The sequence below is a fragment of the Oryctolagus cuniculus genome, chromosome 4 (genome assembly GCF_964237555.1).
Source record: "Oryctolagus cuniculus chromosome 4, mOryCun1.1, whole genome shotgun sequence".
Classification (NCBI taxonomy): Eukaryota; Metazoa; Chordata; class Mammalia; order Lagomorpha; family Leporidae; genus Oryctolagus; species Oryctolagus cuniculus.
In genome coordinates, this window is record NC_091435.1 from 13,515,557 (window position 1) to 13,536,607 (window position 21,051).

General features: G+C 45.3%; 1 protein-coding gene across 17 annotated transcripts in view; it reads left to right on the plus strand.

The window, feature by feature from the left end:
- Positions 1-21,051, plus strand: part of TIAM1 (TIAM Rac1 associated GEF 1) — a 445,843-nt gene that overhangs the window by 230,323 nt on the left and 194,469 nt on the right. The window contains exon 1 of one of the 17 annotated variants that reach the window (XM_051819226.2): positions 14,766-18,436. The exons of the other annotated variants lie outside the window; for them this stretch is intronic. The gene's annotated coding sequence lies outside the window, so the exon portion shown is untranslated. Of the gene's footprint in view, positions 1-14,765; positions 18,437-21,051 lie in introns of those variants that run through there. 17 annotated transcript variants of the gene reach the window in all.

Below are 21,051 nucleotides of genomic sequence, written 5' to 3' on the forward strand. Positions count from 1 at the left end.
TAGCAGGTTAAGCTGCCACCTGTGATGGTAGCAACCCAAGCAACCCATATCCACCCTGGTTCCTGTCCCGACTCTTCCATTTCCTATCTGCTTTCTGCTAATGGCCTACAAAAAGCAGCAGAAGATGCCCCAAGTGTTTGGGCCCTGCCACCCATGTGGGAAACCCCAAAGAAGCTCCTGGCTTCCTCCTGTCTCAGCCCCAACCATTACCATCATTTGGAGAGTGAACCAGTGGATGGAAGATTTCTCTTTTTTTCTCTGTCTCTCCCTCCCTCTGTAACTCTACCTTTTAAATACAATAAATAAATCTGTTTAAAAAAAAGTTGTCTAACCTCTCTGAATTTTCCTTTCCCCAGCATGTGTGAGTCCAGTATAAATGTTCATTTCAGGCATGTGTCACATAGTTTGGCACAAAGCAGGCACTTACGCATCATAGTACCTTGTGTATTTTTCAGTTCCTGGCCTTTTTTCTGTTGTACCTCCATCCTCACCACCTCTCTCAGTGCCTTCTTTCCAGAAAAGTGAAAAGTTACTGTAGTGGAATAAACAAGAACCATGTTGCAGCTGGTGCTGTGACGTAATAGGGTAAGCCTCCATCTGAGGTGCCAGCATTCCATATGGATGCTGGTTTGTGTCCCTGCTACTCCACTTCCAATCCAGCTCTCTTCTAATAGCCTGGAAAAGCAGTGGAGGACGCCCCGAGTGCTTAGGCCTCTGCAGTCACATGGGAGACCTGGAAGAAGCACCTGGCCCTTGGCCTAACTCCTCCTATTGCAACCATTTGGGAAATGAACCATTGGATGGAAGACCCCTATATCTGTCCCTCTCTGTCTGTAACTCTGCTCTCAAATAAATAAGTCTTAAAAAACAAAAAAACATATTCCTCATTCACTCTCTCTGCCTTCGGTGCAAGTGGGATATCTTGGTTGCTTTTTGTAGTTTTATCTACCTCAGGTTATTGATGTGAATTTCTCCCCTCCAGTTTTTTATCTTACCTTTCTAGGATCTGTTTCCCCTGCTTATGTCATTTTCTGGAGGATCTCACTGCTCTGTTCTTATTTCTTTTTCCTTTTTGGTAGAAACAAAATGAGTACAAAGCCCAAAACTTGGCACACACTGCGGTGGTGTAATGTAGTGGGTTGCTTCTATGAAGGCAAAGTTTCTCAGATTTAGATACTTGGGAATTTAATTTGGAGATAGATGGTGTTGGTGATTACCATATCAGTTTTGTGTTACCACTGCATTTTCTGAGAAAATGTTTCCAGACCTTGGGGTCCCCAGTACTTTTGGGGAAGTCTGAAGTGAATTGTTTAGTACTACGGTTGATCTCGCAACTAAGAAGGGAAAATAAATCTTAGGGTGGAGGAGGTTGACTGGTTAAAATTCCTTCACAAAGAATATGGCATTTTTGAAGATGTCCAACCCTAGATCATTCATTCCTCCTACGATTGATCACACCTTGCGGAATGCATGGCATAGTTTACTCATATTTATCTGTGCATCAGGTATTGCAAAGGGCTGCTGGGGGAATGCGAAGGGGTTGTGAGCTAGGAGGGGCTTCATTTGCTTTGTGATGTTGTGCTTCAGTCATTCCCAGCTGTACCCAAGGACTGAGCCTGGCTTTGCATTTCGTACAGTGAATAGGCCTGGAGTATGGAGTTGTTTTTACAGAAGACAGATTGCCTAGCTGCACTTGGGCTGGCCTGTCCGTGGTGACCCAGTAGTGCTGTTTTGTTCTAGCCGAAGCTTTTATGAGGATGAAGAAGAAGGAGGAGGCGTGTTTTGCAATGCCGCCTCTCCAGTTTATTTTGATGCTGTTGTGTGGAAACAAGTGTTAGTGTGGCTTTGAATTGGTAAAATGTCCAGGGAAGAGGACACCACTTTTGGGAAGTTTTATTTGCTTAATGGTTGGGTATAGATTTGTGGACCCAGTAGTGTTGAATCGCAGACCCTCATTCAGTATCTTGGAATCACGTGCTCCAGTGTTTGTTTTTGTTTATGAGGTTTCGGTGGGCAAGCCTGACCACTGCCTAGATGCTTTGCACAAAACTATAGTTAAGTCAGGGCCTGTTAAATGCTTCTTTGGTTACTAAATACTAATTGCTTATTAAAACACCAGTTCTGAGGCCAGCATTAAGGTACAAAGGTGAAGATGCCATATCCCGTATCAGTGTGCCTGGGTTCAGGTCCCTGTTACGTGTCTTTTTTTTTTTTTTTAAACATTTCTCAAAGATTTATTTGTTTACTTGAAAAATAGAGTTACAGAGAGAGATAGGTAGAACTTCTATGTGGTGGTTCACTTCCCAAATGTCCATAACATCAGGGGCTGGGCCAGGTTGAAACCAGAAGCCTGGAATTCCATCCTGGTCTCCTACCTTGGTGGCATGGGCCCAAACACTTGGACCATCTTCTGCTGCCTTCTCAAGTGCATTAGCAGGGACCAGGGACCTGTATTGAAAGTGGAGCAGCCAGGGCCAGAACCAGGGCTCATATGTGATGCTGGCATTGTAGATGGTGGTGCAATCTGCTTCGCCACAACACTGGTTCCACCCCCAGTTTCTGATCCAGCTTCCTGCTAATGCACACCCTGGGAGGAAGTAGATGATAGCTTTATTTATTTATTTTTTTAAATATTTATTTATTTGAAAGGCAGGTTTACAGAGAGGCAGAGGCAGAGAGAGAGAGAGAGAGAGAGAGAGGTCTTCCGTCTGCCTGTTCACTCCCCAGATGGCTGCAATGGTCAGAGCTGTGCCAGTCCAAAGCCAGGAGCCAGGTGTTTACTCTGAGTCTTTCATGTGGGTGCAGGGGTCCAAAGACTCGGGCCATTCTCTGCTGCTTTCCCAGGCCATAGCAGAGAGCTGGATAGGAAGTGGAGCAGCCAGGACTTGAACTGGTGCCCATATAGGATGCTGGCACTGCAGGCTGGAGCTTTACCTGCTCCACCATAGCACCGGCCCCTAGACAATGGCTTTAATACTTGGGTACCAGCAACTGATGTGGGAGACCCAGATGGGGTTTGTGGCTCCTGGTTTAAATGTGGCCCAGCCTCTGCTATTGTGGACAACTGGGGAGTGAATCAGCAGACAAAAGATCTCTCTCTCTATGTCTCCCTGTCACTCTTTCAAACAAATAAATAAGTAAGAAAATTTTTGGAAATTCTAGTGCAGTATTAAATACTATTGTATTGAGTGTCTGCCACACGGGATGTTCTTTCCCCATCTCTTTGATGTTTCTGAGGATGAGCTTGCAAACTCTAGAATTATATAAAAATTGAGCTCCCAAACCACTATTTTCCCATCTGCTCTTATAGGTAGAGCCACTGTGGAGTGAAGCCCATCTTTCTAGACCCAAAAGCCAGGAGGAGAAGGAGGAGGAGGGTTGGTTCTGTGGGTGTGATGCTCTGCATCCTAGTCCCTCAGTTAGGACCTGAGCAGCCCGCGTGGATGGCACCCTTGGAGATCTTGACCAAGCTGCTTCTCTTTTGCATGGGTTAAGTGCCGTGTTTGCCTGAGGCCGGGAAGTGCGGATTTAAGCTTTATAGATCTTCACTGTCAGATGATGCTACCTGCATCTTTGGGCACATTAGGAAGTTCATTAGCTGTGACCTGTTTTGATGGGAAGGGTGTTACTGATTGAGCCCACTTGTAGTCTGAGGCTTTGAAATTGGTATCCTGGGAACCTTCTGATGCTTCAGGGTCCAGTCTGGTTGGGTGGTTCCCATGGTTGTTTCAGAGACTCCAGTGGGTGTCTCCTGCCTTTGTCAACTCCTCTTCTCTTTCGCCTGCCTCTGTGACACTGGGACAAGTTAGGAAGGATTGATTTGGGCTGCAGCAGGGGAAGTTTGCTGTCAAAATACTCTTGCCTGGGAGCTATTGGAAGTGGGCTCACATTACTTTTATTGAGTGGGGATGAGCCGTCATGCTCTGTGGCAGAGTGGGTTCGGGGAAAGTGAAATATTTCATAAGGGACTTATTGCTGTGGTCTAGGTGGATGTCCTTGTTGCATGATAGATGTGGGTTTCTTTTCATGGAAAGGATCAAGTTGCAAACTGGCACGTTTATAGTCACTCCAGGAGAGAGACTGCTGCCTCCACCAGTGCCATCCCTCCCTCCTGGGTGTGGAGTCCATGTCCCTTGTGTCAACAGGGACAGTGACATCTGCCCATGCTGCCCTGTTCACTTCTCAGGGGTAGAATGATTTAGATCCAAGGGGCTTTTTTCTGGCTATAGGAAGTTGCTGCTGTTCTTCTCATCTCTGCTTTCTTCCTCTGAACAGACCCACACGAACCTTGCTGGTAGGTGATGTAATGATGCGTGCTCTAATATTTGCCAGGTAAAATGCTGGTTGGTCCAGAGTTTGAATAGAGTGAAGAGACTCCTTCTTGGTAGAGAGCCAAATTGCTGATGCTTCCTGAGGCCTGATGCCTGCAACTTCTCAGCTTTCCCACCCAGCATTCTGGCCTGCTCTGCCGCTCTTGCTGGAACTTGTTCCTCCAGTCTTGCCTGTTGCCCAGATCCAGAGCCCCAGCCCTGGCCACTCCTTTCTCTGGATGTACACTAGCAGCTGCTGTATTTATTATCACAATGCATGGTCATCCTTCGATTGTGCTTTTTCCCATGGCGTGACCACGTATAAGTCATGACAAAAGCAGCAGCATTAACCCTTGGTTACACAGTGTGGCCCATCCCTATCCTTGGCTAAACCCCTGGACCTTTCTTGGGAGTTTGCTCCCTCATGTGGTTTGAGCCATGGCTTCTCTTTGTGGGAAATCCTTGTACTCCCCAGACAGTCCTTGGTGAGGGCTCATTGTGAGAAGGGTGCTCTATTTCAGGACAACCCTGAGCTTTCCCCACCTTGTCTCCGGAGAGCCCCTGTGGCTTCCTTCCTCGCAGTGTTAACTTGCGCCTGTGGCCCAACTGGTTTTCTCTGGAAGCACCACCTAATACACAACATGGACACCACTTCTCTCTTGCTTACATAGCTTCTGCAAAGCCACAGATTTGCACACTAGGAGAACTGGGATTGACATCCAGGTAGGCTGGCATCAGGATGTGTTCCCTGAATCCATGTGCTCCTCCAAGGCCAGGCTGTCTGTGTGTCTCTGCTTGAGCAATGATTCCAGTAACTGCTGTGCAGTGCTTAGAAAATGTTTGTCTCATGATTGGCCACACAAGCGGGAGGGATCAACCTTCCTAGTCCGTCTCACGTCTGCCCCTAGCCTAGCTCTCTGTCTGTTCAGGTTTTACCTTTCCCTCAGGGCCAACTCAAGCCTTCCTCTTCCTTGCTGCCTCCAGGTCTGTCCTGGTCCTTTGCCCATTTTGCTTTTCAGAACCAGGGTTGTGTGTCCGATGCTGCCTTGCACATCTTCTCCCCCTTCGGCCGGCAGCATTGTGCATGCTTGAGAACTGCTGTTGTGCCCTATACCAAATTGCCAGGGTTCAACAATTCTTTGGGGAGTAATTAAAGCCTGGTCGGAGCTGTCTAGAGAAATGTCAGGATTGTTTACAGATTCTCTGAGTGAAGGGAAATAATGAAGTTAAAGCACACAAGTTAAATAAAGGAAGCGAGGGGCATATCTAAAAATTGTTAGTCCATTTTCGTGTGTGTCTGTGTGTGTATCTTCACGCTGCAGCTGTGAGGCTGAATCATAGAGTGCATGCATCATCTCTTGGCTTCAAGCACAGTGGCTAGCCCGTCTTCCCCCTGAGGGAATTTAAGCAAATTTATGTGATGAATAATGTGGATTCTCTTCCAATGCTTGGGAAGAGGTTTAACAAATTTCATGCAAATGGTAGGTGAACCATGGGCAAGTGTCTCTCCCCTCTCCCACTGGGAAGATAACAGAGGGAAGATAACCATCCCTCAGCAGAGCTGGTAAGGTCAGTTTCAAATGATGGCTGGCAAAACAGCCTGGAGTATCACTTTTTTTTTTTTTTTTAAGATTTATTTATTCATTTGAAAGGCAGCATGACAGAGAAAAGGAGAGATAGAGAGATCTTCTGTCCACTGAGTCACTCCTCTAATGGCTGCAGCAGCCAGATCTGCAGAAGCTAGGAACTCCATTTTGGTCTCTTACATGGGTAACAGGGGCCCAAGTAATTACTTGGGGCATCTGTTGCATTCCAAGTGCATTATTAGCAGGGGAGCTGGATCAGAAGTGGAGCAGCTGAGAACTGAACTGCCTTTCTGATACGGGATGCCGATGTCGCAAGGGCCAGCTTAACCTGCTGTCCCATAATGCTGTCCCTTCCTGCAATCACTTCTCCACTTGGAGACACTTTACCTCCTGGGCGTGCTCACCTCCCCACCATTATAAATTAGGGAAAGAGCTAGGTTGGAAGTGAAGAAGCAAAGGAAAAGAGACTACATGGGTTGAGCACCTACTGTGTACCTGGCATTCTACTAAGAACTCTGTAAAAGAGTATAGCCATCTCTCAACATCTGCAGGGGATTGGTTCCAGGAGCCTCAGAGAGAGCAAAATCCAGTGATGCTTATTTAAAAGGGTATAGAAGTTGCATGAAACCTACACACATCCTCTGTACACTTGGCCTTATCTCAAGGTTACATATACTACCTAATACAGAGTAAATGTTATAGTTGTTAGGCTGTGTCATTTAGGGAATAACAACAAGGAAGAAAAGTCTGTACATGTTCAGTACAGATTTTTTTGTTTCGAGTATTTTCCACCCACAGTTCATTGAATCAACTGTTCATTGAGGATGCGAGATCCATGGATGGGGAGGGCTGACTGCATCTGATCCAACTCTACAGCCCCTTTGTCTGATGCACATTCTCATTCCTAAATCCAGTTGATAAAACCCATGGGGCTTGATTGAAACTGCAGCATTGTATGTTGGGGGAGGTGGGGAGGTGGATTCTGGATTTGAACTGTGTTCATCTGACTTTTAAACCTGGGAGTGTTCCCACTCATGTTGACTTTTGGTTTTGGGATGTAGGGGTGTTTCAGTGATGGTATCTCATGATCATATGAACTTGGGAATTCAAAAGACTTTCGGATTAATTTCTGGTTTGTACCTTTTCTACTGTGGCCAATCCAATTTTTCTTAGACTTTAGACTAAAGTGAATTTAAGTCATTAATTGAGCAGTTTCCTCAAGTCTCCTTAATCACTCTGTTTATGTGTGAGTTTTTGGTGGGAAAATAATATTTGAAAAACTGCAGAATTAGGGATTAGATTGTTGGCTGCTCATCCACAGGTGAAAGGTATCCAGCTGGTCCTTGCGCACCTCCGGAGAAGTCGGATTTGTAGGTTTATCCTCCTCTGTAAGAGGCTGGAGTCTCTCCAGGGAGGTTGAGGGCTTTGATCATTTTGTCTTGGTGCACTGTTGGGGCCTGGGGGCTTCTGTAGCAGGGCACCTTGAAGCCTTCCCCGCTTGAAGCCTTCCCCCAGCCTACTCCTCTCCTGCTCATGTTGTGTAAACATTGGTGTGGCAGGGACAGATGGCCACTCTGGGGGCTCCTTTGATGCCACATTTGGTTGCCTGGGTAGGGGGTAGGGTAGTAGCAGCCAGCCTCCGTGGGAGGAGGACAGGTGGACTGGGAAATACCCACTTGACAGTGGGTAAACAATGCTTAACTCTGCAAAAGCTGGGTACCCTGGCCCTGTCCAGGCTGGCGCAGAATGGAGACAGATTTACATAAGTGTGTTTAGCTTGGGAAGAAGCCAGGCTGTTCAAAGCACAGACTTTTCTCTCTGCTCCTAATGGATCTTCCGCAGAGGTTGGTTTCCTTATGGGAATGTGAATGAATTTGAGTTGGTGAAGGGAGAGAGGGTGCTACAGATAACTGTTTTCAGAGCAACACAAAAAAATGCATTCCAGAGGTCACCGTTAATGTGGCTGGAGGCTCAGGTGCAGGTACCTGGAATCTGCCAGAGTCAAAATGGAGCAGGAGCTCCCCTTATCAGTGCTACCTTTGCTGGTCAAACACCATCAATCTTTGTAATGTGGACTGAGGGCTTTGATGGAGAAGAGGAAGGAAGTTAATGAAGAACAACCCAGACTGGGCACCGGGCAGCAAAATCCCTTCTGAAGGAGAACCGGGAGTTGACAGCTCCAGTGGTTTCTCCTGGTCTTGGTTGAAGAGGAAACACAGAGGTGGTTGCAATGGTCCACATGCAAACTAAGCATAGAGCTCAGGCAAGAGGAGTTCAGTCAGAATCAATTCTAGCCTCTGGGAAATAAGTAGTACTATCTGTTTTTGTAATGTATTTAGAGGTGTTCCAACAAGCCAACATCAGGTAATGTATTCAAGTGAACAGAGTGACCTTGAGTTGTTATGCTTCATATTAACTTTTTTTTTTTTTTTTTTTGGAGGGGGAATGGCAAGGTTACTTAGTTCATATATTCATTCTTTTAGCAAATCAGTCATGGGGTAGATGTAGGTCTGCTGTTTGGAGATATTCTTGGAAGATGTAATGAAGTGTGACACACAGCTCATGCTCCCTCAGGGCCTCACAGTACAGAAGGGAAGAACAGACTGGCCTGGGAGAGGTGGTAGGGGCTATAGCAGGGTACAAGGGTTTTTTTGTCTGCTTGTTTTAAAGACTGCAAGAGCATTACAATAGCATGTGCAATGTCCTGTGATCTGTTTTTGAATTAAAAAATGTTTTAAAAATGTATTTGAGAGGCAGAGAGAGAAAGGGAGAGAGATTGATTTAGATAGATTTTCCAATTACTTGTTCATTCTCCAAATGCCTGTGACATTCTAGACTGGGCCAGGCTGAAGCAGGAGCCAAGAACTCAATCCAGCTCTCCTAATGAGTGGCAGAGAGCCAACTACTTGAGTCATCACCTGCTGCCTCCCAGAGTGTGCATTAACAGGAAGTTAGAATTGGGAGTGGAGCCAGGACCTAGGCACTCAGAAATGGGATGTGTGTGTCCCAGGTGGTGTCTTAACTGTTAGGCCAAACATGTACTCCTAGAAGTTCCATAAATTTCAAGAGTCAAGAGGATGGGTGTTGTGGTACATCGAGTTAAGCCACCACTTGGGATGCCCACATCCCATATTAGAGTGCCTGGGATACATTTCTGCTTACAATTCTGATCCAACTTCCTGCTACTGCACTTGGAAGGCAACAGATAAAGGCCTGTGGAAAGAGCCACATTCAGAATTCCAAGTGTAGTTTCTACAGAATGCAGATGGGTCTCACACAGTCTTGAATCTGAAAAGTCAGAAGTTGCATTATCATAAGTCAGAAGCTGCCTGTGTTTATTTCTTTTTAAGAATCAGAGCTAACAACTAGTTTGGACATGCTAGTTTCTGCTTTGCTTTTCTCAATATTTTGAGTAACCTAGTTTGTGCAGATTCTTGATAGGCCATTTAGACTTGAAAAGATCCAACCCACAGGCTTGTTGCAGGTCATTGGAGGGTGATTTTAATTATCATATAAATAGTGAGAATGTAAATGTGGGAGTTTTACTGCTCAGTTTCCTGGTGGTGGTTTGAATATTTTCTCTTGGTGATTCCAGTGTCAGAATTGACCCTGCTAGACCCTGTTCTTGGATTTTTCTCTTTTGCTGAAAAAAAAAAGTACATATATATATATATATATGTATTTTTTTTTGTTAAGGAGATGGGTGAGGGTATTTATGGTAAGCTCAGCCATTTATGTATCAACAAAATGATTATCAGTATGGATGAGTTAGTTTTGATTCAATGAAATATGAAAGAGAGAGAGAGAGAGAGCTTGAGCTAGAAAGAAGTCAAGACTCAAGTTCTTATCCTGGGCTCTTCCTAACTCTTGGACCTTAGGTGAGCCAGTGCTGCAGGGCTAAGAGTGGTGTCCTTGGGGTCCTTGTGATGTGTGGAAGTTCTTCCCCAAGGCAGGTAAAGCCTGCAATGAGAATCTTGGGTACCAAGGCTCAACTTTTAGCTTGACATGACAGTCAGTCCTCATTACCCATGGGTTGTATGTTTGAGAAGTCAACTAACTGCAGATTGAAAATCTTTGGGAAAAAAATTGTTCTGTACTGGGCATGCAAGGACTTTTTTCTTGTCATTATTCCCTAAATGATACAGCATAATACAGCAGGTGCATTGTATGAGGTTTTCCAAGTAATCTAGAAATGACGTAAAGTAAAAATATACAGGAATTTATATATAAATGTTATATAAGGTTCTTGTTATGTGCCAGGAGTCCTGGAACCAATCCCCTGTGGTTACTAAGGATTGATTCCACTAATTATGTGTTTAGACATTATTATATTTTTATTTGTTTCAGACACAGCTGCTGGGGCTGGATTTTATATTTTTGGTGTTATATTTTAAAATTCTGTGTTACCTTTCAGCTGTGTTTTCTTTCTTTTAATCCAGTAGTAAGTGGCTTCATGTAGGGTTGCAATGGTTGAAACTAAAGAGAAGATAGAATCTGGAAGTAATTTTCAGCAGTAGAGAAATGAAAGAAAAGGGGAAAATACAGTAAGATGAAGGGAACAGTGAAGTACAACTTGCTTTTTCTCAGTAATTGACATTTTGAATGAAATTACTTTTTCTTTGGGACCTTGTAGTTAAAAGAAAGTGAAAAGCATGCTGAATATTCAGTAGTTCCCGCTTCTCAAGTACATGGCAAGTTGGCATTTGAACTGTTTGCCTGCCTCTTATTTTTCATTGTCATTTGAAATCAGATGGCAGTGAGACAGTCCTCTGCGACCCCTGTCTATTCAGCCACTGGGCTTCCTCGCCTGTCTGCCTTTTGACTCACAAGGAGGGGTGAGTATGAAAACCTGGGAGTACTCAGACTGTGGTGAGTGCAGGATGTGGGAAATGCACCTGTAGAACGTCAGCCTGGAGTAGGAGAACGATATCCTAAAGGTGGAAGGCTTTCTAAAGTGCCTTTAGGTTTGATTTTTTGAGCTGGTTGGCATGCTTGGGGATTCCCAGTCCTGAGTCCTTTGTAGGACGGGATGTTTCCTGTAAGGATAGCATTTTGATTTCAGAAATTGTGAAGTGCCTTGTTGTAGTGCATTGTTTGTGAGAACATGTTTGGACTCTTGGTCAACATCATCTTGTGTTTTCCCCGAGAACTGCTGGGTGGCCTTGAGAGTGGTTTGGGCCTGAGGCCTTCAGTCTTAAGTTTTCATTTCATGTGACAGACTTTCTTGTTCAAGAGGTGGATCGCTCAGACTTGATGTGTCTCCACTTGTGTGACTTTTGTTTCATGATAGATTTTGAGATGAAATTGGTGGAATGAATGCTTCCTAATTCATCTCTTTGTCCAGAGACTTGCAGGAGTCTTTGTTTTAACAATTGTCATGATTTTTGTTTAGTGCTTTTTTGAGTGTTTGAAATGTACCTGGTGTGTGGCAGCTATGGTGGGTCCCTCACAGAACACATGGGCTGGTGCTACCAGTTAGGGAAAATGGGCCAAGTGTAATGCAATGGACAGGGATATTGCACAGACAAGTTTTATTCAGTAGGGATAAGTGGGAATGCTGAAATCATATTTTATATTTTCACATTTATAAATTTGAAGAGCTTGTTACAACAGATGTATTCATTTTTAAAATTATGTATTCATTTATATTTATTTAATACATTTGAGAGGCAGTGGGAGAGAGAGATTGCATTCACTGGTTCAATCACCAAATGCCTTCAACTGCCAGATCTGTCCTGGTTGAAGCTGGGAGCCAGAAATTAGTCTGGGTCTTCCTGTGTGTCAGGAACCCAGCTACTTGAGCCATTACCACTGCGTCCTATGGTCTGCATTGACAGGAAAGTTGAGTGCTAGAGGCAGGACCAGAGCTAGGTGTCTAACCCAGGCACCCTAATGTGGAACACAGATGTCTTTTTTTGTTCTTAAAGATTTAATTTATTTGAAAGGCAGAGTGATGGAGAAGGGAAAGAGACAGAGGGAGAGAGAGATCTTCTATCTGCTGGTTCACTCCCTAACTGGCCAGGCCAAAGCCAGGAGTCTGGAACTCCCTCTGGGCCTCCCACATTGGTGGCAAAGTATTTGGGCCATCTTCCACTGCTTTCCCAGGCACATTAGCAGGGAACTGGATTGGAAGTGGAGCAGCTAGGACTTGACCTGGTTATCATCTAGGATGCTAACATTTTAGGTGGCAGCTTAATCCACTGTACCACAAGACTGATACGTAGGAATTTTATAAGATGGTGAAACTGTAGCTCAGTCTGGTGCTATGAGGGTGGATCCCTGTCACTATATGTTGCTCAACACACCATGAAATGCACAGCTCCCAGAATGTACCTTAGTGTGAACTCTATGGACTTTGGGTGATAATATTGTGCCAAAGTAGATTAATTTTTTTAAATTCTTTTACTGCACTCATTTCATCTATGAAATTTCTTTTGTTTCTTTCTTTTTTTTTTAAAGATTTATTTATTTATTTGAAAGGCAGAGTTAGAGAGAGGCAGAGGCAGAAAGAGAGAGAGCAGTCTTCCATCCTCTGGTTCACTCTCTAAATGACTACAGCGACCTGAATTCCGAAGCCAGGAGCCAGGAGCTTCTTCTGGGTCTCCCATGTGGGTGCAGAGGCCCAAGGATTTGGATCATCTTCCACTGCTTTCCTAAGCCATAACAGAGAGCTGGATCGAAAGTGGAGGAGCTGCTGGCCGCTGCAGCCAGTTGGGGAGTGAACTAGCAGATGGAAGATCTCTCTCTGCCTCTCCTCTCTCTGACTTTCAAATAAATAAATAAATCTTTAAAAAAAGAAAAAGAAAGAAAGTGGAGCAGCTGGCACTCGAACTGATATACGTATGAGATGCCGGCACTGCAGGCAGTGGCTTTACCCGCTATGCCACAGTGCTGTCCCCAATTCATTGGTTTAACAAAAGTAGTGCTTTGATGGGGGATGTTGATGGCCAGAAGGCTCTATGGTAGGATAAGAGGTATATGGGAAATCCCTGAAGTTTCTGCTGTTCTGCTGTGAACCTTAAACTGCTCCATAAGGTGGAGTATTTTATAAAACACCAACAACAATATATTGGTCCACTTTACTTTAAAATACTCAAGAGGAGCTTCTTTGGGAAAGAAAGGGTTTATTTCATCTTACAGTCTGAGGTTATAGGATCAGGCGATCCCAGTCTGGTGTCAGTGGAGGTGAGTTATGGCAAGTGTGGCAGCAGTGATCACATCTCAAGCCAGGAGTAGAGAGAGAACCTAGGTTGAAACTAGAGCTGAAATAATAAAACCTCACATGAGACTCCCCCATGACATGTCTCCGTGACCCCAAGATCTCGTGCCAGCCCCACCTATCAGACACCATCATTACATCAGATCTGCACCTCAATCCATCAGCCATTAAGACACCCGAGTTTAAACCCCTGCTTGAGTGCTGGGGAGCCAGGTCCTAGTTAACACAATGAGCATACAAACCAACGTTGAGGAGAGAGAGCACACTACATTCTCTTTATGATCCCCCAGAAGGTGTCTCTTAACCTCTGTTACTTCTCCAAATCCTTTCTGTTGTCGAACGGGAGGCCCTGATGCTTGGAGAACTGGGATGTGATGAGACCTGGGATTTCCCCTGGTGAGTGCATAGTTATGAGAGCATCGATTTCAGTTCCTGTTTCCTTCCTTCTGATCACGCATCGTGGCTGCGCTGTTGATATTAGGGTTGCAGTTCTGGTGAACGGATTCTCTGGGTAAATTCCATGTTAGCCAGAATGCTCTAGGGAAAGTTAAGAACAGTAGAGCTTAGATGGTATTTGGAAGTGTTGTGTCCTGGGGACCAGAAGTGGTTAAACCCTGCCTTGTTCTTAATGCCTGTCTGTAAGGAGTTGCCAGGGGAACTGTGTTCACAGGGCATGTTGGCATGGAGCTGAGCAGTCGTGAAGGTTTTAATGGAAGCTTCTCTGTGTGTTTCTCCTTGAGGGCTGGTTTTACTATTTGAATTCATTACCCTCGTGTTCCACATGTGTTTTTGGGTGCTTCACCTGGTGCCACACTCAGTTCCAGGTGGCTGGGCTATTGTGATGAACACAACCAAGAAGCATCCCTGACTTTGCATAATTGACATTGTGGTTGAGAATCATGGTAGCAGATGGTCATTACAGTGGTGCAGGCAAGTGTTGGGGAGTTGGAACTTTTGATAGGAAAACCACACTGAATGGGTGACAGTGGGGCAAAGATGGTAAGGGGTAGATGGGGCAGAGGGCCAGGCCTGGCATTTTGGGGGGTTAGCATGGACACCACTGTAGCTTAGGTGGAAAGAGGAGTGTGGTGAGGGAGGCCGTGGTGGACTCTTAGTGCAATAGAAGGCTGTGGGTAGAGGGAAGACCTGAACTGACCAGGTTTTAATTGGTTCTCTCTGAGCTACATTGAGTGTAGGCCAGGGGTGGGGAATATCCTGTTGTCCCAACCACATAAAACCTTTAAAATCACTTGGTGTGGCCCTGCTAATGCAGCTGTAGGTGGGGCTTAAAATTTAATAAATCTATAGCAGGCTAATTTTTTAAAAAACATTTATTTATTTGAAAGGCAGGAGTTAGAGAGGAGGAGTTACAGAGAGAGATTTTCCATCTGCTGGTTCAATCCCCAAATGGCTGCATTGGTAGGGGGCTGGGCCAGGTTGAAGCTCAGAGCCAGGAGCTTCATCCAGGTCTCCCACATATGTGGCAGGGGCCCAAGCACTTGGGCCATCTTCTACTGCTTTCCCAGGCACATTAGCAGGGAGCTGGATTGGAAGTGGAACAGCTGGGACTCTATAACCAGCATCCATATGGGATGCAGGCACTGCAGGCTTTGGCTTAACCTGCTAAGCCATAAATTGGCCCAGGCTTTTTTTTTTTTTTTTTTTTTTTTTGGACAGGCAGAGTGGACAGTGAAAGAGAGAGAGAGACAGAGAGAAAAGTCTTCCTTTCTGCCGTTGGTTCACCCTCCAATGGCCACCGCGGCCGGTGCACTGCACTGATCCGATGGCAGGAGCCAGGTACTTATCCTGGTCTCCCATGGGGTGCAGGGCCCAAGTACTTGGGCCATCCTCCACTGCACTCCCTGGCCACAGCAGAGAGCTGGCCTGGAAGAGGGGCAACTGGGACAGAATCCGGTGACCTGACTGGGACTAGAACCCAGTGTGCCAGCGCCGCAAGGCGGAGGATTAGCCTAGTGAGCCGCGGCGCTGGCCAATTTTTAAATTGATAATTTTATATGGCCTGTGAATGATGTTATAAATATCCAAATGACCCTTGGCAGAAAAAAGGTAGGCCTAGCAGCTTCCTCATGCGGACCATTGGTACCCCGTGTCTGATCTGAGCATTGAAACCTCTGTGTCTGGTCTGAGCATTGATTATACTTTGCTATTGCATATACAGCATGCTGTTGGGTCTTTGGCATAAGTTTATTCAACTTCTCTGGACACAGATCTCTTTTTTGATAGCTGGTGAGAAAAGGGACTTTTATTGTGCAGGGGTAGTGATATGTTCTGTAGTGATGCACGGGTGGCTAAAAATCCTGGAAGATAATATAAAGTTCTGGGCAGCCCCTTGTTCCGTTTATCCACCAAATGGAAAAATCCTCCCTATGCTTTGCTCTGTTTTCCTCTTAGATCCAGTCCCACACTCCTCTCCCCACTCCGCTGTGGTCAGGCTGCTCGCTGAGGATGTGCCTTCATTTATTTATTTATTTATTTAAGATTTATTTATTTATTTGAGAGGCAGAGTTACAGATAGAAAGAAGCAGGGACAAGGAGAGAAAGGTCTTCTGTCTGTTGGTTCACTCCCCAAATGGCTGCAATGGCCAGAGCAGGGCCAGTGCAAAGCCAGGAGCTTCTTCCTGGTCTTCCATGCAGGTGCAGGGCCCAAGACTTGTGCTATCTTTCACTGCTTTCCCAGGCCATAGCAGAGAGCTGGATCAGAAGAACAGCTGGGACTTGAACCTGTGCCCATATGGGATGCAGACACCACAGGTGGAGGCTTAGCCTACTGTGCCACAGCACCAGCCCCGAGGATGTGCCTTCTGAAAGAAGGAAACCGTTTGTGGTGTGCATTCCCCGCTCCCTAGAGCTACCTGTTAGACCATGGCCTGGACACATGTGGCAGATCTCTGCACTTTTCAAAGATGCAAACCTGAGCCATTTGGCGTTTGACCCTGTCCGTTCGTTTTAAGTGGCATGTGGTAGACTTGCCCACAGATGTCAGTCGACCAGCGTACTTTGAACAGAATAATAATAACTTTCACATCTGGTCCCCTTTTCATCTAGGGATCTTAAAACCCCAAGTGCATATTAATTAAACCTCACATCTCTGGAAGGTAGGGAGGCATGGAGGCAGTCACTTTAATCACCACTGCAAAGGACGTGGAGGGGCAGCCCCTGGGCCCAACTCAGTAACAAGCATTTTGCTCCCAAATGCCTTTCATCTAGCATCTTAAAAATGCCACAAGTATTACCTGGTGGGAAGTGCATTATCATACACATCTGTAGGGAGTGGGAAATAACCCTGGGATACTAGGCCTGCTAGCTTTTCAGTATTGGCCCCTGGGGGACTTCATACAGTTCTTGGGTTCTTTCTGCTTCATGCACATTATCTGGAGTCTAATGGTGTGGACTGGAGCCTGGTGCAGTTGCCAGTAAGGCTGTTTGGTTTTCTGTGCATCTTTGTTTGCTGTGCAGATGGGCAGGATGTTCCTTTTCAGATTTCTGCTGTTTTCCAATCTGCTAATAGATAATTCTCAATAGCCTGGGATGCTCTCCCTCCAGAAGGGCTCCCAAATGAATTGACATGACAAAAAAGCGGTAGAGAGCCTGTCTTTCTCCAGAGGAAAGAGTTCAGTCCTGGCTCCGGAGGCCTTTGAACTCACCAGTAAGAAAACTGCAACACAGCCACAGCAAAAGTAGAAAATTGTGTGATCTTGTCTTTAATAGGCCGATAATCCAGCTTCTTGCCTGTGAGAGGGGAGTTAGGGATCTGGCTCTTAATAAGATCAGGTATTTATGTGCACAAGGTTTTGGCATTAGGGTGGTTGTGGTTTCCAAATGAGTGGGCTTCTTTGATTTTAAATAGGAAGTTTTTTGCTCTGTATTTAAAAAAATTCCTAAATGCCAGTGTAAAGTATGTTTCCGATTTTTCAACATAATATTGCCATTATGGAAATAAAGAATAAAGTAGAAAAATACTGAAAAGTGTGGGCTCTTTAAAGCTCCCTCCATGTGGCACCTCCAACCTCTGGATTCCTGGTTTCTTTCCCACTTTATGAAAGTTACAAACATATCTGTGCTTCTGCAGATACAAGGTGAATGTTTATATATTGTTTTATTTAATTTTTCTAAAATGACTTATTTAAAAGGGAGAGAGAGAAAGAGAAAATCTTCCATTTAAAGGTTCACTTCCCAAGGGGCTTTAATAGCCAGGGCTGGGCCAGGCCAAAGCCAGAAGCCAGAAGCCAGGAACTCCATTCAGTTCTCTCATCCTCTTATATCTCCCTGGTTCATTAACAGGAAGTCAGATTGGAAGCACAGCGGCTTGGACTGAAGCTGGTACTCCAGCAGGCTTGCGCCACAACTCCTGTCCCTGTTTATATTGTTTTAAGTGAAGGCCCTTCCAAATAAACTCTAAAAGCATACCCTATGATGCTGTATACTTCCATGATTCTTTCTTAATAGTAACAAACTGTTAACAAAAACTCTTCTTATTCTTTTTTTAGATTTATTTATTTACTTGAGAGTTACAGACAGAGAGAGGGAGAGACAGAGAGAAAGGTCTTCCATCTGCTGGTTCACTCTCCAAATGGCCACAGTAGCTGGAGCTGAGATGATCCAAAGTCAGGAGTCAGGAGCTTCTTTGAGGTCTCCCATGTGGGTGCAGGGGTCCAAGCACTTGGACCATCTTCTGCTGCTTTTCCAAGTGCATTAGCAGGGAGCTGGACTGGAAGAGGAGCAGCCAGGACTCCAACTAGCACCCATATGGGATGCTGGCACTGCAGGTGGAGGGTTAGCCCACTATGCCATAGTGCCAGCCCCAAAATCTCTTCTTCCACTGCATTGTTGTAGTGTTGCTGTGCTTGTTTGCCTCGGTGGAACAGAAGGTGTGCTGTTATGGGATAGGTATTCACCATTTCCTTGTGCTGTGATGACCTTTGTTAGTGGTGACATTATCAGACTGTTACTTAAGTAGGTCAATAATTAGGGCAAAGAAATGACTTAGAAATCACTTTGTGGTTTAGAATTGAAATAAAGCAAAGTCTTTGTCTCCAGCAAGAACAGTGTGTTTTCTAGTTGGGCCTTTGAGCCCCTTTGCTGGTGGCCCTGTGGATGGAACCCTGGAATTCTGAGCTTTGTGACAGCTCTCCCAAAGTGCAGGCAGAGGAGGAAGCCTCAGAGCAGCTCCGCCACTCACCACTGTGTGGCCTTGGGCAAGTCACCGAAACTCCCTGTGCTTCAGATCCTGCCTGGGGATAAGTTCTTTCCTGCTAGCATTGCTGGGAAAATGAAAATATTTCTCCAGCACCTGACTCAGAGTAAGTCTCTGCTGTAAAAGGCCTCTGCTGCTGTTGTCAGCAGTGTCATGGCCACTGTCTCTCTCGCCTTGGGCTGGAGCCAAGAGGATAAAATTTTAGATTAAAAAAAAACAAACAAACAGACTTCTGCCACTTCTACTAAATCATTGTAGGAACCATGTTCAAGGCTGGTTTGATCTGTGTCCTGCTTTTGAGCTGAGGTTCTTGTCTCTATTATCCATAAAGTTGGACATCATGGAACTTAAAATTACTGAGCCTCTTTTTTTGTTCTTCCTCTCTTGATGTGTCCATAGTACTACTTTTTTTTTTTTTTAATGCTTTAGCTTTTTAGAATAGTTGTGGGCTTACAGCAAAATTGGAAAGCACTGAGAGTTCCCATGAAATACCCCCCAACACACTCTGCCATTACCAGTTTCCCACCAGAGGGGTGTACTTGTTATAGTCAGGGAACCTATGTTGACCATTATTACCCAGACTGCAGAGTTTACAGCAGGGTACGTCCTTGGTGTGTTACATTCGCTGGGTTTGGCAGACATACAGTGATGCATATCCATCATTACCGCATCACAGAGAATAGTTTCACTGTCCTAAAAGTTCCCTGTGCTCATCCCTCCCTCTTCACCAACCCCTGGCCATCAGTGATCTTTTAGCTGTCTCCACACTTTTGCCTTTTGCAGCCTGTCATCTAGTGGAATCCTACAGTAGGTGGTCCTTGCAGACTGGCTTAGTGCGGCTTGCTGAGGTTTCTTCACTAATGCTCTTGTCTGTCTTCATTTTGGCTGTGATGTGCACCTCTACTTTAATCTTCCCCAGGGAACCTGAGTTCCCTGGAGAGAAATTTGGCTTCATAGCTGAGAGCAGCATGCCTGAATTGTGTTGGGGAACCATGAAGTGGGTCACACTTTGTTCAAGTTTCCAGTGACTGCTTGGCAGTCTTTCTGAAGTAGAACTAGAGCTATACATGCTGTACACACAGATACTTTTGAAGTTCTTCTGGTCTAAGGCAGGGATTGTGGCACAGTGGTTTAAGCTGATGCTTAGGACACCAATGTCCCATAGTAGAGTGCCTGCCTGTTTAAGTCCTGGCTACTTGCAATCCAGCTTTCTGCTAATGTTTACCATGCAAGGCTGTGGATGATGGCTCAAGTATTTGGGCCTCTGCCACCCATGTGAGAGACCTAGATGGAGTTCCTGGCTTCTGGCTTTGTCCTGGTCCAGCCCTTGCTGTTGCAGGCATTTGGGGAGTGAACCAGTGGATGGGAGATTCTCCCAACCCCCAAAATGGTGTTGTTCTGCCTTAAAAAGATAAAATCTAGCAGGTTTGGTTCCTAATATTCCGTGGTAACTCAATTCCGCGGACATAGGCATCCTAAATAACCAGCTGCGGGATGGATGCCCCAGGTGGATTGTTAGACTACTGCCACTGCCTCACAGTGTGGTAGAGATGACAGAAAAATCCACCATGCATTGTGGCTAAGGGAAAGACAACGCAACAACAGAAATAGAAGGAAAGGAATTAGAGTGTCACAGCCCAGCGTGTGGATTCACACACAGCCAGGGTGCTTGTCATTCTTGGGGCTTTAGTTCTTTCTCCTGTATCAGTATATATAGAATACCATAGCCTGGGTCACTGACAAAGAACAGAAATCATTTGGCTCATGGTTCTAGAGATGAGGAGGTCCAAGAGTGTGGTGCTGAAACGTCTTCTGGTGAGAACCTTCTTGCTGCTTCGTGATGTGATGAAGGAACAAGAGAGAGCCGGGGACCCCAGACCCCCTTTGATAACAACCCAGTTTTGCAAAAGTGAAGCCACTTCCACAAAAACTAGCATGCAAGAGAGCAGCATGAATCTCCTTGTGAAATTGGATTGCTTGTGACCTAAGCACCTTTAGGTGCCACCTCCCAGCACTTCTGCATTGGGAGTTAAGGCCCCAACTCGTGAACTTTATGGGACACATTCAAACCATAACACCCTGTGAGATGGGGGATGATGGTGGTAACCTTATAGAGCTCTTAGCACCTTATAGAGCGTGTGTAATAATGGAGCAGAGTATCCTGTCCCAGCACACCTTTGTTAGTGTGGGCTGGGATCAGTTTCCTCCTCCATCTCCCATCCTCCCCTGCAGATGGGAAGTGTTTGGCTAGAGGAGTGCTCTGATTGGGGTTGTGGTGGGGTGGAGTGGGGAGGAACAAGGGTTCAGGGATGAGAGGAGTGGCGCCCTGAGTGAACCACTTCTTTCTCTTCTGTCTGTGATGTTTTAGAATTATCATGCACATTCATGGTGGATGCGTTCACATATGAGAGGCTTCACAAAGTTTATGGAATGTACATCCCTGAAAAACACAATTCATGGATTTCAAAGTTTCTTCTACTAAAATAAATTTGTCTTTTGATTTCATTTTCCCTGAAAATATATCTAAGCAAAATGAGGACAAGCAAAACTAACTCTTCACCAGCTTTCAGAAGTACCCACCATCGATATTTACTTTCTTTCCAGTTAGACTTCCTGTCTTCCTCTGCTGAGCTGGTTTATGCAGGATGCTGGGGATGGTTAAAGTTTTCTTGTGCTTCATTCCATCAATTTGGTTTCTTATAGGACCAATTTTTACTACAT